The following is a 5,841-nucleotide window of genomic DNA, read 5'->3' on the forward strand; positions in this document are numbered from 1 at the left end:
TAACTTGATGTGTACCGAAACTGACACGGCATGATAGGAACGTATGGCTAACATGAATGACTGGTCATAACCCGGAAAGCTTTTCATGCATGTCATGTGCGCCATGACACACATGACACAGTCATAATGTTCTAACGGCCGTTTTATTAACTTTACGTACAACAACATTGTCAGGGCATGATAACAGCGTAAGATGAAAAGAAGTGACTGGTCATAAGACCGAAAAAATGACATGCATGTCACGTACGCCATGACATATATGACCCGGTCATGGAGCTCTAATGGCGGTTTTATGAACTTGTTGAGTACCAAAATTTACATGGCATGATAACAGAATATAAATAACACATACAGCTGATCATAACACGACAACCTTGTCATGCATGTCATGTAGGCCATCACATAAATCACCCGGTCATGGAGCTCTAACAGCCACTTTATTATTTGGTTTCTACAAAAATTGACGCGACATGATAAGAGGGCACAACTACGATAACTGACTGGTCTTAACATGAAAATCATGTCATGCATGTCGTGTGCACCATGACACACATGACCAAGTCATGGGGCTTGAATGGCGAATTTATTAACTTGACTACCAATATTGACATGGCACGGTAGGAGAGTATGGCTAACATAACTGACTAGCTTCTCGCTTCTCGGCTTTTTGGCTAAGACCAAAGTGTAGTGACCGCCCTGCACTCCCTGATCTTCGTGGAGGCACCCGGATACCCGCCCGGTTATAGCGGAGTCTCTCTCTCTCTCGCTCTTGCCCACTCCTCGTCCACTGCTGCGCTTTGGAGTCGGCCACCTCCTGCTGCCTGCCTGCTGCCCTGGTCCTGCTGCCCTGGCCCTGCTGCACGGCCTCCTGGATCGGCTCTCCCCCGCCTGCTGCTCCAGGACGTGCCGTGCTGCCCCAGCGACCGGCCCCTGGCTGCCTTCCTGCTTGGGGTCGGCCCGCCGCTGCCTGCGCCTGGTCTTGCCTGCTGCCCGGTCCTGCCTGCTGTCTCCCGGTGCTGTCTTCTTGGCGCCCGCTGTCCCTGGCGTGCTGACGTCATGCTCGGGGACCTGCCTGGTCCCGTCCCGGTCTTCCGGGTCGCCGTCCTTCGGGGCCCTCCCGATGTCCCGCTGCCCTTTGCTTTTAGCGGGGCCACGGGCCCATGGCCGCCGGGGGCAGTGATGCCCCCGATCACAGTAAGGACGACGGCGACCCTCCCGGGCAGGAGCGCCAGCCAGAGCGGGAAGATACCACCCTCACGCTCTTCTTCCCACTACCCCCTACGTTCCAGTGCTGTGAGGATGGCTGCGCGGCTGCCTACAACCCTGCGGTCTGGACGTCGCGCCGCCAGTCCCTTCAGCGGCACTTGGAGACAGAGCACGGCGTGCGGATCCGGCGGACCGTTAACGTGTGCACCATCTGCGGCGACATGCTGGGCCTTCGGCCTACGACGCACGCCTGCCTGGTCAACCGGCCAGCCGGTGCCCCTGTCCCTGGTCACCGGCACCAGTGCTCAACCTGCTCGAGGTCCTTTACCACACGGAGGGGCCTCCAAAACCATGAGCAGAGGCACAGGAGCGAGGAGGCGCTGGCCAGGCAGAATGCCGCTGCAGTTGCACCGCCCACCCGCAGCAGCAGCAACGGTCCGCCACAGCAGCCCGACAGCAGCGCCACACCTGCGGACAGCACCGGGACCTCTTCTCCTTCACAGCAGGCCTCGCCCGGACCGGCCACCGCTCCGGAGCCGTCCTCGCAGGTGGCTCCCCCTTCCCCCCATCGGAGCGGCGAGGAGGGCCTTCCGGGCGAGTTGAACCAACCGCAGCAGGCCACCGGCTCACCCACCTCGAGCACCGCCTCAGAGCACCTTTCCCAGGTGGCTCCGCCCACCCCCCTGCTGAGCGGTGCCGGGGACCAGACGGGCGAGCCTGCTGACCAGGCAGCGGACACGAGCTCCTCAGACCAGTACGAGAGTCCTGCAGCAGAGGACCCCGAGGAGCTCCCAGGGCAGACCGCGGGGTCAGCCGTCGAGAGACCAGCGTCTCCCGAGGCGACGGCACCCCGCGGGAACGACCAGGGCGACGGCAGCACGTACGGCACGCAGGATGAAGCAGCCAACTCCATGGGACCAGAGGGCGGTGCCTGGGTCCTGGCGGAGGAAACGGCGGAGCTGCGGGCGTTGAGCCGGTTACCTGTAGCAGACGAGCAGTGGGCGCGGTACGAAGAAATCCTGGACCGCGCCGAGGCAGCCGCCACCGAACACCTGCGGCTGCCGAATCGGGGCTCGCGCCAAACACCACCACGGCGCGAGATTAACCCCGATAACGCTGCTCTAATACAGGGTCTCTACAGGAGGAACCGGCGCCGGGCCGTCCGGCTGATTGCGGAGGGCCCTTCGCAGTTCTGCCCGATTGACCCAGGCACCCTGCACGCCTTTTACACCCGCCTCTGGTCTCCAGCAGCAGTGGACACGACACTCCTCAGGTCAAGAGCCCCCACCAGCGAGGAACTGGACACGTGCCCCTTTCTACCCGACGAAGTCGCGGCCAAGCTCCGGAGGTGCGAAAGTACAGCTTTGGGGAGGACCGCCTGACCTACCACCACTGGAGGCAGGTGGACCCGGACGGGCGGTACCTGGCGGCGGTATTCAACATCTGCCTCCTATACCGCCGCACACCCCAGAGCTGGAAGTCGACGAGGACGATCCTGATCCACAAGAAGGGCGACCGCGAGGACCCCACAAACTGGCGACCCATTGCCCTTGGTCGTACGATCGCCAAACTGTATGCCGGGTGTCTTACCACCCGGCTGCAGCGGTGGTTGGGCGACCATGCGGTACTGTCCAGGTGTCAGAAGGGCTTCGTGCAGAACGATGGGGTGTTTGAACACAACTTCGTGCTGCAGGGACGCCTGGACGACGCCAGGACGGGAGGTGGGGAGCTGTGCGTGGGGTTCCTCGACTACGCAAACGCCTTTGGCTCGGTCGCCCATCAGGCCCTCGTCGATGCTGTCCGCGGCGCCGGCGCGGGGGAGGCCTTCTCCGAGATCGTGGAGGAGCTCTACCGCGCCAACACCACCTGCGTCGTGGCAGCTGCAGGCACCACGGAGCCAATTCCCATCGGAGCCGGTCTAAGGCAGGGCTGTCCGTTGAGCGGCCTGCTGTTCAACTTGGTGGTGGATCCGGTCATCAGAGCGGTGCAGGGAGGCGATAAGCAGCACAACATCCTTGCTTACGCCGATTATCTCACACTGCTCGCCAAGGACTCCGCCACCTTGCAGCGCCGTCTGAACATGGTGACGGCTCTATCGGACCGGCTCGGGCTGCGACTTAAGCCCGCTAAGTGCCGAATCCTCCATCTGTCCGGGCGCTACCCGGTGGGCACACGGCCCACCACCTTCACCGCAGGGAGCGACCCGGTCCCGGCGCTGGTGGGCTTCGAGGGGCACCGGTTCCTGGGGCGACCTGTGGGGTTCAGGGTGCTGCCGGACCAGACGACGGTCGACGAGGCCATTCATCTCGGCAGAAAGCTGCTCTCCTCCATGCTCACCCCGTGGCAGAGGCTGGATGCAATGAAAACATTTCTGTATCCTGCCCTCAACTTTGCCATGTGGGTGGGCCTCGCCAGCAAGGGAGAGTGGCATCGCTTGGACAAGGAGCTTCGCCCGCTGATCGAGACGACCCTGTACGTGCCGGCTAGAGCGCCAAACGAGTACGTGTACGGGAGCGCACGTGCCGGCACTGCAGGGATCCCTCTTGCAGCGGAGCTCAGCGACATCTGCCGAGTGGACGGGGCCTTCAAGCTCCTGTCGTCGACCGATCCGGAGGTCTGGGAGCGAGCGAGGGAGGAGCTCCACCGGGTGGTGTCGAGGCGGCTACGGCGAGAGGCGGAGACGGAAGACATCGAGGCCTATCTCTCGGGTGACACGGAGGCCGACTTCCGGCAGACTGCGACGCAACACCAGTCTGTCTGGACGGAGGCCCGTAAGGCCTCCCGTCGCCTGACCGTCGCCTGGGAGATGTTTGAGCAGGGCGCCCGCATCACCTGCGGGGAGGCCTTGGTTTCAGCGCGGAACCGCAACAAGCCGGTGAAGACCCTCCGGGCCATCCTCAACCAGGGCCGGGACCGTTCTCTCCAGGGCAAGCCGAACCAAGGCAAGGCGATGGCGTGTGTAGCGGCGCACCCCGCCAACTCACACTTCATGAGGTCCGGCCGCTACACCAGCTTCAAGGAGTGGCGCTTCATCCACCGGGCCCGGCTGAATCTCCTCCCCCTCAACGGCACACGCACCTGGGTGCCCGCAGCAGACAAAAGATGCCGACGCTGCGGGTACGGGGAGGAGACACTGCCGCACGTCCTCTGCCACTGCATGCGGCAGAGCCGGGCCATGACGGAGCGCCACAACGCCATCGTCGCTCGCCTCAAGAAGGCGGCCCTGGGACGGTTCACGGTCATCGGAGAGAACCAGCAGGTCGGCATCCCCGGCCTGCGGCCCGACCTGGTCCTGGCCCGAGGGGAGGAGGCCCTGATCCTGGACGTCGGCTGTCCCTTCGACAACCGTATGCAGGCGTTCCAGGAGGCCCGGAGGGTCAAGGAGGAGAAGTATGCCCCTCTACAGCAACATCTCCTCCAGCGGTTCCAGCGCGTCTCCGTCGAAGCCATCATCGTTGGCTGCCTCGGCTCGTGGGATCCGGGAAACGACCGTGTCTGCCGCAGGTTGTGTTCCAAGAACTACCTGCGGACAATGAAGCGCCTTTGCGTCAGTGACACGGTCGCCGCCTCCACGAACATTTATCGTAGCCATATAGGTCTCTTGTGAATGTTTTCATTCCGAGAAGCGATACCGCGGTTTTTTAGTCTTGTACACCTTTACAGTTTTGCCGTTTTATTACTAACACCACTAACTGTATTGTTTAGCCCTTTTGTTCCCGGTTCTTATTGTATACACTTTTACCTCGTTCCGTTTTGAGTTCCCAATGTAACCATTTGTGATGTATTGTAAATAACATGAAAAAAAAATAACTGACAAGTAGTCATGTCATGCATGTCATGCAGGCCATGACATACATGACTCGGTAATACAGCTCCAAAGGCTCTTTTATTACCTTTAGTACACGAAAATTGACACGGCACGATAACAGTGTAAGATGAATATAAACGACTGCTCCTAACATGAAAATCATGTCATGTACGTCATGACGTACATGACCCGGTCATGGAGCTCTAACATAGAGCTGTTAAAGCTCTAACATGACCCGGTCATAGAGCTCTCACAGGCAAGACAGTCTCAGTCCAAATTCACTTCCTTGTGATTAGCTTAATGCGGATTAGCTTAATCCGGCTTAATCAGCACATTTTTGTGGCCATACTCTATCATCCAACTTACTAGGCAAACTGAATTTACTAAAAATGGGTGGTTCTAGATTACATTAGTCCGCATTAGCTTAATCCGGCTTAATCCGGGCTAGATTAATCCCGCCTAATTTCTATTATCTTATTGTGGCCATGCTAAGTCATGCAAATGGCTAGGCAATTTCAACTTACTGATAAGAGACTTGCTGAAGATCAGCTTAATTCGGATTAGCTTAATCTGGCTCCATCCGGATGGGCTTAACGTGGCCATGCTCCGGCATCCAACAGGCTTGACAATCTCAACTCACTCCAAATTCGCTTGCTCGTGATTAGCTTGATGTGGATTAGCTTAATCCGGCCTAATCCACATTGCCTTATTGTGGCCATACTCTGTCATCCAACTGGCTAGGCAATCTCAACCTACTGAAAATGGGATTGTTCAAGATTCAGACTACCTTAATACAGCTTAATCGAATTCAATCGAATCGGCTTAAT

Source organism: Rhipicephalus sanguineus, chromosome 10, assembly GCF_013339695.2.
Source record: "Rhipicephalus sanguineus isolate Rsan-2018 chromosome 10, BIME_Rsan_1.4, whole genome shotgun sequence".
NCBI lineage: Eukaryota > Metazoa > Arthropoda > Arachnida > Ixodida > Ixodidae > Rhipicephalus > Rhipicephalus sanguineus.